The following is a 9979-nucleotide window of genomic DNA, read 5'->3' on the forward strand; positions in this document are numbered from 1 at the left end:
CAGTATGTGATATGAGAAAGGGAATAAAATGAACACCCTTTAACAAACAACATTCTACTTTTATACATCAGACTGCATCTTTACAATTGTATAATTGACTGAAAGGTATGCAGAGAAGAATATAAGATTTCACTGGGTTTGTTCCATTATTGTTTGTTGACTGTAAAAAAATAGATTCACTGCAGTAAAATGCAGTCTTAGAGTTTGTCTTCCAATAAGGGATCTCCCATGTATATGTATATATATTAAAGTCACAAGATTCCTTGAAAGATGTAACAAATGAGAAAATTTTGGCTCCAAAATTATTCATACTGATACAAACATCAAACCAAATGTATGCTCACCAAAAGTGTTTACCACTGTTTGGAGTCTGCCTAGAGCAGAGTCCACATGGAAGCAGGATTCCCTATAAAGATGCTTTGGTTTGTGGATAACCTTGTGCACAGTGCATCGAGCCTAGGAACCCGACAAAGTTTCCTAAACAAGATCATCAGTCTCATAAACGAATTCTATTCCATTCTAAGAGTGGACACAGGAAAAACCACATGCATGAAGAGTGTCTGTTATCAGCAATAGGATATGCAGTTGACTAGAGAGCCCTTAATGCTGGCCCATGAGCAAAGGGCTGTGGAGATTGAGCTGGGCCCAGTGTTGAATTGGGAAAGAGAGACTGGGATAGGGCTTGCATTTGAGATATTATACAATGTTTTCAATACTCCCAATTTCCCCCCTAAATGATGCTTTGTTGCTGTGAATCACAGTTTCTGAAAGGTCAAAATAGCTCACGGTCCAATGATGGAGAGATGTAGAGTGGGGGAAAAATAGGCTGTAGTGTTTCCCTGATGACAAATTGTGCCGAGGAGCAGCATAGTGATTCCAAGAAAATGTATGATGAGAAAAGAAGTGGGATGATGATGTACCAAGAGTGAGAGTTATCAGACAGACCCCCCCCCCACCCGAAGTGCTGCCTGCATTGGTGCCTGCTAGGGGGCCTGTCCCTATGAAAGACTGACAGGAGGACATGAACAAGAAGGACCCACACTGGGGACATCGCAGATGTGCCAACGGTGCAGAGTGGGAAGGAAAAAGCAACCTTTCTGTGGATGAATATGAATTTCAGCATCAGGGGAGCGAGTACATTTTTACTTTTGAGGAGATATATTCCTCTTGTTTTGTATCTGATTCAGGGGGTGGCTTTTCTGAAATCAGTGGTTTGACACATCTTTAATTTATTTCAGGCATTAATGGACATTTTCGAGAGCAGCGTGGTTGGCACCAATGAAGGCCTGTACTGAAGACAGCATACTGTTAGTACAGACCAGATGCTTTATTTGCAGCCTCGTTGAACTTGGAAAACCTCAGTGCAAGACAGTTTTTCAGTGCTGGCATGTTTTGGAATACTGCACATTCATGGCGTGCAATAATACTGTATAGTTATATTTTTTTTAAAGGGTTAATTCAGCCAGTTAATTGTTTTAAAATGCAGGCATTACTACTTGTAACTTTATTTCTTAGTCATGTTGGGGTGGGGGGAGAAGTGGCAAATTGAGTTATTATCTGATTTTTTTTCCTTGAAAGATGTCTGTTACATCTGTTGTGATTTTATATGAATTTGTGTTCTTTTTGTAGTTTAAAATGGATATTTGGGAAAGTAGCTGACATTCCCAAGTACTTTACAACAGTCTGTCAGAAACATCTCTAATTTGGTTATGTCCTGTTTGTATGGTTTTCAAAATATTGCAAATTGTGAACAGTGCATTATACTAGATTATGAAAAGGAAAAACTATATCCTGAGTACAATACCATTTTTGTGATTACAAGAGAACTACTCAAAGACCAACCGCTTTTTGAATCCTGTTGTCTAGCTCAAGTGTCTTGCCTTGACCAGTCTAATGAATTGATTAACTGGGCCTTTATACTTATCCTAAATATAAAACTAAGCAAATTTAAGTTGAATAAAAAGTTTTCATTTCCTGTGTAATGTGCCTTTAAGCATTATATTTAATAACTACCTACCTAAATCTTTTTTTTCTTTGCTTACAGAAAATCAGAATGCACACTTGTCTGAGATACCTCATTTTTCTGTTAGCTGAAGTGCTTATCTTGTTCAGGAAAAATACAGTTGTACCCTCTTTACAGCTTGGCTGCTGGAAAAAAATGATTAGCCATTTGCTTAATAGGGTAATAAACATGTTGTATCAGTCTTTTACCAGATTCCCTCAGTTTTCAGGAATAAAATCTGATCCATGATCTGTTTGAATACATGTGAAACCAAACCAGATTCCAATGGGATTCTACTGTTAGTGTCATCTCAAGGAATTCTGATCTTCCACTTTTATTACAATAGTTCCATTTTTATACTTATATTATGATGGCAATTATTTGTTAGCTTAATAAAAACCCTATCCATTGGTGGGAAGTAAATTGATGTAGTAACCAAATTTAGGTCCTGTGGAAAGTAGGATGGGTCATATTTAAGCATACTTTTGAAGTTCAAATTCAGTCTCTATTTATGGACATTAATTGCTCTAGTGAAGACAGTTCTTTTAGCAAATGATTAGCCTTGACAATAGAAGTGTAAAAAGACTATAGTTAATGAATTTGATCATTTTTCTTTTTTGCTTTGACCTTTAGTTGGTTTGGGCCGTTAACTGGTAAAGTCTCAGCAATTATATTAAAAGTAATTCACCAAATTGTCAAAAAATAAAAATTAGCTTACTTGGTGATTTAAATGTTGAATATGATATCAGCAATCCAGTGGGCAAGGCCAATGGTCTGTTCCAATTTTATGACTTAGGAAATTGAGAAAATAATTCAGAGGTTTCTGAGAGCCTTCCATGTACAGTGTGTTGGACAGCTGTCATCCTCATTCTGGAGTTGTTTGTAATCTTGGTGGAGGGAGAAGAGATGTATGGATGAGAAATGCCATCTGTGACTTCATGTTGTAGCTAAGTGACAAATGTGGCAGAGGTGGACGTACTCAGGGAGCGCTCCCGCAGTGGTCCCTGGATGGAAATGTAGGCAGAGATTTCGAGTTGGAAGGGGCAACAGAGACCCCTTGTCTTTTTACAGTTTCAGATACTGAGTGATCTGCCTATGGTCATGCAGGTAGTCAGCAGCAGCTCCAGGATCCAAGCTCACCGCCACCAAACCCAGCACACTCTACAGCATTCTATTCCTCGTTGGAGGAGAGAAGGCTTCAGGAGGTGGTGAAGCTGCCTAGGATTGTGACAGGGTGGATAGAGGAGTCAGTCTGCCCTTGGAGTCAGGAAGAGCAGAATTGAAATCCTACCCTGAACATGAACTAGTTGTGGGACTGAGCAAGTGCATGAATCTCTTTGAGCCAGGAAAAGGTTGATCGACCTAAAGGACTCCATGCATTTATCCCAAACTACATTTGTTGGTAAGCTGTAAGTGGCTTTCCTTCTCTTTTTGCAGGGTGAGGGAGCATAATGGGTTAACTAAAGCCCCTGACATTTTTTTTCCTTTAGGAACCTTCACTGGAGCCATTAAATTGATACCTATGCACATACTCTTAGCCAGAAAAATCTCTATTGGCCTGCTTCATAACCAGCTGGTCACTTTTAGGTGGTCAATAATCTTTGATACTGGTGAAACAACTATTTTGATCCACAACTGAATCCTTGGGTATCCAGATTTTTTGGGGGAAAGAATGCCAGTTTTCTCATGTTCTTTCTCTAGACGCTCTTCCCTACTTTATGTATCCTGTAATGAGTTGGAGTACCCAATTATTTTTGCCTCCGTCCAATCCAAGTTTCACCAACAGGGTCCAGTTTCAATCATGGCCCTCCCCATATATTTTGACAAGCCATTTGGACCATTTTCATCCTGACCTTATATGGTATGATGCAGGGTCTCAAGGTCCTCCCACAGTAGAATCTGCTGGTGTAAGTTGCACTTCCTGTGTGCCTTTGATCTCTGACCGTGAGTCGTTTCGGTGCTTAATAAACTGGTGTCCTTAAGACATAAATTGATGAGAAACCCATGCACAATATCCTGGGCATCTGCTGCTAGTTTGTACTCTCCAAGAAATTTCCCAGTTTGAAGCACCCTGACCACTCAGTTACAAATAATACTTATCCCTACAGAACAAAGGGAGTGGGTGATAGGTCCCTCCCTGCCTCCCCCCCCCCCCAATGGTTTCCCCCTAGATTGGGCTAAGGACTGTACCCAGGACCGTAGCCTAGACCTGTGCTTTCATTGATAGAGCAAACTCCCAGGTGAGAACACTCCATCTGCAAATCCAGGTTATCATAGTTTCCTGACCTTTCTCAATCCTTAAATCAGGGTGCCTAGGCCATTTCACCAGGGTAGCAAGCAGTACCCTAGGAGAAGCAAAATGACCTAACCTCTGGGCTAAAGGTCTAAAATAAGCTTGATCTAGGAGATCTTGCTAGATTTGAGTTATCAGGTTCAATTTTGGAGTCGTAAGATGACTGAGGAAAAGCTAGTTTCCCTTTCTCCCAGGGAATAGATGAATTATTGAGTAGAAGTTGTCTCTCATCCTAAATATATCTGGTCATTTTGATGCCTCTGGAGTGGGTGAAGAATCCTGCCTTGTGAGGGCAAAGATAAACAGTAACCTACTGGTCTCCCTGTTGTCCCAAGTACTTCCTCCTAATTGACTGGCCCCAGCAAGATAACTCAGACTCTTAAGGAATTGCAGCAAGAAGGAGCAAAGGTTCCTGCCACATCCCTCCTTTCCTTCCTCATCTGACGTGTAAATATGGCTGGTGTCTCTTGGATAGCTGATAACCCTACATTTAACAAAGTTGTTCTTCTGGTGGCCCCTGGGACCTACCAAGGTTAAAGCCCCCTGCAGGATTTTTTCCTAACCCCCTGCTTTCTTAAGTGCCTTCATATATATATGAGGATACAGTATGTTTACCGTCCATAACTGAGTATATATGTAAACCCACTGGCCATTGGCCATAGTCTTATTAGGTGGGTCCTGGACTGCCTAACCTCATGAAAGACAGACAGCGGGGTCATCCACTTCACTGACCTTTGTCAGCAGGTTTATGGCCAGTCTCAGGCAGATCTGGATTCAAGTTCTGCCTTTGAGACATAATAGCTGGGTGACCTTAGCCTCCAAGTCCCAGAGCACTCTCACAAGGGCATCCTGTGATCATGAGGCACCAGGTACCTATAACGTCCCCTCTGATTCCTTTCCCCCTAAGGTTGGCTGCACACAATAGAGTTCCACTATACATTATGTGTAAATCTGAGACCATACCTTTCCCAACATTGATGAGTCTGGCATGCTCCAAGAGGAAATGACATTCCCAGAATGAACATATTTTGTTCCTATATCTTTTCATGCCCACCTAATTAAGTGGGGCTTATCTTGGGAATACCTCAATCCAGACTCAAGGATCTGTCTATGATTTACTGATGTGAGTTCCCAAATGTGGATGCTTAGAAGTGGTGGAATCTGATTGTCCTCTGACAGGATTTTTAACCCAGAGGTCATGAACATACACACATACATATAAACATGTGTGTACATTTATATATATACACATATGTATGTGTGGACATGGATGATTATATTTCAATATAATTGGTTTCCTCTGTAATCCTCTTTATTTTAAGCATTTAAAAACAACTCTGAGAAAGGGGTCAAAGGGATCCATGACAGTTTAAGGACCTCTGTGCCTTCTGTCAGGTAAAACCTTAAAGGACTCTTGGAACAGGAGAGGTATATTCATTTTAATCCAATACCACCCTCTTTCCAATAATACTTATGTGTCTTATGTGTTATGGATCCCCTTTTCATCATATAGGAGCTATTATAATAGAGTTGTATGTTTGTATTGAGCTAGAAAAACTATGTCACTGGTAATTCTCATTCAAATGTGCATATTCATTAGTGCTTAATAGTTTTCTCTGATAGTCAATGTGCTGACAGATTTGGTTACTCAGTATGGTTAACTCACTCAGAACTGTGCATCTTGTAGCGTTCTTTCTCTGCTGCCTAGAATATCCCAAGAGCACTAGGTTCCACCCGATTTTTTCGGGGGAACAGGCTAGATGAGAGTAGTGGAGGAACTGGGAAATGTCTTCCCTAAGCTCTCCCCTTGTTTGGTGAGTTTTGCTAACACACTCCAATGGGCTGAACTGCTTGCAGACCATATGTAGATGTACAATGTGAGTGTGAAATATGAAACTGAAATATTTCTAGGGAAATCGTGGATGGTTTTGTCATGTTCTGCCACCTGATAGGATCACAGTTGGAAGGTTGAGAACAATAAGGTGTGGGGAACAACTGTTGGGGCAGGACATATGTTTACAGACCTCACGAACTGTCATGATTGCTGTCTTTCACTGAAAACCAGCTAAACAACCAAGTCGATGCCCTCATTAGGACCATACTGCCTACAAAGAAGATCATATCCAGGTTACTTGAATGGGTCCGTGACACAAATGGCCATGGAGATAAGGATTCTTGTGACCTCATCGACTTTTCCCTCTTCCAAATGGAGATTTGGTAACTGCTGTTGCCTTCTAACCAACCTGCCAACTAAGGCATCATAGCTTTTGTTCTCATTATAAACATGTGCCTTGTGGAATCAGCACCAGCAATACAATACTAAGCAGACTACATTTCCTGCCTGGAAAGTGAGCAGCTGAGTGTTTATCACGTTTGATAACTTAACTCTGGTTTTGGTTTTGCCCAACCTTGCTCTCATGGGAATTTCCAGTATGGAAGAACTGATGAAATGTATGCTGTGTTCCCAGAACCTTCTAGGACCTACCTGGAAGTAGTGCTACAGATCAAGGAAAAGTCCCTCCTGTTAAGGGATGACCCTCAGTGTTTGTTACTTTTTCCATATTCCTTACTATCCCCCAGGCAATGGGACTAATTCATTTGTGCTACTAGTTTTAGTTTCAGCTTCCTGCAAGGAAGGAACCTCAAATAGCAGTGGGAAGGAAAAATCATAATAGCTAGCATCTATTTATCATCTGTCTGTTTGTCTGTCTGTCTATCTATCTATCTATCTATCTATCTATCTATCTATCTATCTATCTATCTATCTATCTATCTATCAGGTTTGCAATGTACTTTACAAATATTCTCATTTGATCCTTGTAACAATCCTGAGAGGTAGATACTATTATTTTCCCCATTTTACACATAGGAAAACTAAGGCAGAGAGAGGTTAAGTGACTTGCTCAGGGCGTCACAGCTAGAAAGTATCTAAGGTTGAATTTGAACTCAGGTCTTCTTGACTCTAGGTCTAATGCTATGCCACCTGCCTGCTTAGGATGAGTATAGGTGATCCAAGGATGGGATAAACTGAATTCCTCTGTGGTCCTTGCCCTAGTGAAAGGAAATGCTAAATGGGTATGTTGATGGGGTGATCTCCACTCTGGCCCATACTTCCATAACTAATTAAATGAGAATTATAACCTTTAATTTCACTAACCCAAGAACCAAGGAGTTCAGAATGGTGGGAATGAATCTTGATTGTGAGACTTCCTTCTCTATATTTTACTCTATATGTTTTACGTCTAACTCCTTTCTCTTGCTGCACAGTGCCCAATTGTGTCTTTTCACAGGAAATCACAACTTAACAGGGCTTAGGAGGATTTAGGAGGGTTCAATAGGTCTGGCAACCAACTTTGAAAACCTAGTGTCTATATCAAGAAATGATTCCCCACCTGCTGCTAGTTGTCTCCAGGCAGAGTCAGCTTGCTGAAAAGACTCCTGACTCATAATCTGATGTTCTTTCCATTTCTTGGTGCTGCTTAAGTAGTAATTAAAATGGAGTGTGGGAGGCTTCCAACAAGATGACAGAGTGCACAGTTCTTCACATAACTCCCAAACCCACCACCTCAAAAAAAAAAAGTGTACCAAATATATAGAAGTTAAAACTGTATAAGGAAGAGGGGGGAAATGGGAAACATCTCCCTACTTTGAAATATCAGAAGGCTATATAATGGATAGACCCTCTCTTCCTAATCCAGCTTGTCCATTGGAATTGACCTCCAAGAGGCCTACATTCATAGCTTTGGCTATGGCCACTTCTCTCCTGGACTTCTAACGTCTCTATCCCACCCTCACCCCTCATCTAACCCAAACGGATAGTGTTCGTTAGGTTTGATAACTTAACTCTGGTTTTGCTCAACCTTGTTCTCAGGCCATAGGAATTTCTACTATGGAAGGAGTCAAGCTGGTGATGGAGAGAGACAGTTTTTTGTGTGTTGTCTCCTTGACTGCTGGATTTGAGGGCAGGAATTAGTGTGCCTTCTCTTTGTGTCTCCAGGGCTTACCGCAATGTCTGGGTGTTTTCTAAGCACTTAATAAGTGGTTGTTGACAGCTGAGGAAGAAGGGAACAGCTAGTTTCTCCAGGGAGGAACTATGAGTATAAGCCCAACTATGATAATCTTCCTGTGGAGTTTTCACATAGACCAGATCCAGCCAAATTTTGTAACCTTTGGAGGAGGACATTGAAAGTGCATTTATACTGTGCCTCGAGGTTTGAAAAGCACTTTAAATCCATTATTTTGCTCACAAAAATACTATGAATTATATATCACAGGTATCATCATCTTCATTTTATACAGTAGAAATTGAAGCTCAGAAAGGTCAAAGTTCTTGTCCATGAAAACACATCTCTGGAGGTGAGAACTGAGCTAGTCTCCAGCTTCTGAGTTTAGCACTGTTCTCACTACATGAATAATGCACACTATTCAGTAAAGGACTAGGAATAGGCAGCTAGGTGGTAGATTAGTAGAGTGCTAGACCTGGAATCAGGAAAATATGAGTTCAAAATCTGACCTCTGACACTTAATAGCTGTGCCACAAAACCTCAGTCACCTTGTCTGTAAAATGGTCATAATAATAGCACTTACCTCTCAGGGTTATTATTATTATTATAGATGAGATTAATTGTAAAGTGATTGTTACATAGTAAGAACTATAGAAATGTTAGCTATTATTAAGATGACATCCAAACAAAAAAAATAAATTCCTCCTTCCCAGAACCACAACAAGAAACTAAAATGGTTCAGAAGAGGAAACAATTGAAGAAAGAAATTAGAGTGGAAATCAGAGCTTTCAAACAAGAAATCAATGAAATGAGGAAAAGAATAGACAATTGAAAAAATATGATGGAAAGCTTCTCTGAAATAGTAAAGGTTCTGAAAAAGAATGAGAGATTTCTATCACACAGATGCTGATATGAAGGTAAAGGCATGAAAAGTCTTCCAGGAAAACATTCCGAATTGAAATTGCTGTGATTAGAAGGTTTATGATTATGACCTGCATGGGTAATAATTTACCTTTACTAAATGCCAACTGTGGATAGAACCGTGTGCTGGCTATCAATGGAGGTAGAGTTGTGAAGAAATATGATTTTAGCATCCATAGACTAGCAGAGTGACAAACAGGCATCTTGTAATGTGTTGTGCTGACTATAAATATTGAGTTGCCAAAGTGCTGTATGAAGTCCTCAGGAGAAAGAATGGGCTTATGCTCATTTTGCTGAGAGGTAGATAAGAAAAATCTCCATTTAAAAATGATTTTTATCATTCTTGCTCTTTTTTGCCCTGCTGATATATTTTTAGGTGGGAAGGGGGACCATTTTCCTAGGCACTATTTCTTTTTAATACTGTCTTTTCAACTCAGCAACGTTCACTTCCTTTTCATTGTTGTCTTGCCTAGTGATAAGTAACACAGTTAAGTTGTACTTCCTGCATATGCATCCTCTTTGGCCAGCATTCAAATACTGCCACTGGAATGGTAGACTGAGGGCTGTCGTGGACTGTTGACTGTATGGTCGATAAGATACTTGGAGACAATAGTTTCTATGTCAGGATGGTGGAAAGCAACAGCTCCTGGCTCAAACTCCTACCTATGTAGTTTCTAGAGATCTCAGACTTTGGGTTCTACTTCCATATCCCCAGTGAGCTAACCCTGTTTACCTTCCTCACAGACAATGATTAATTGC

The 9979-nt window shown here is 40.3% G+C and overlaps 1 protein-coding gene across 2 annotated transcripts in view; it reads left to right on the forward strand.

Moving 5' to 3' along the window:
• The window catches only part of SELENOT (selenoprotein T), a 143653-nt gene extending 141671 nt beyond the window's left edge, over positions 1–1982 (forward strand). For both annotated transcript variants that reach the window (XM_069104752.1, XM_069104751.1), the window contains one exon: positions 1239–1982. The gene's annotated coding sequence lies outside the window, so the exon portion shown is untranslated. The remainder of the gene's footprint in view (positions 1–1238) is intronic.
• Positions 1983–9979: the final 7997 nt, after the last annotated feature.

Source organism: Petaurus breviceps, unplaced genomic scaffold (assembly GCF_028583685.1).
Source record: "Petaurus breviceps papuanus isolate PSGF00001 unplaced genomic scaffold, PetGlider_PUasm1.0 688, whole genome shotgun sequence".
Classification (NCBI taxonomy): Eukaryota; Metazoa; Chordata; class Mammalia; order Diprotodontia; family Petauridae; genus Petaurus; species Petaurus breviceps.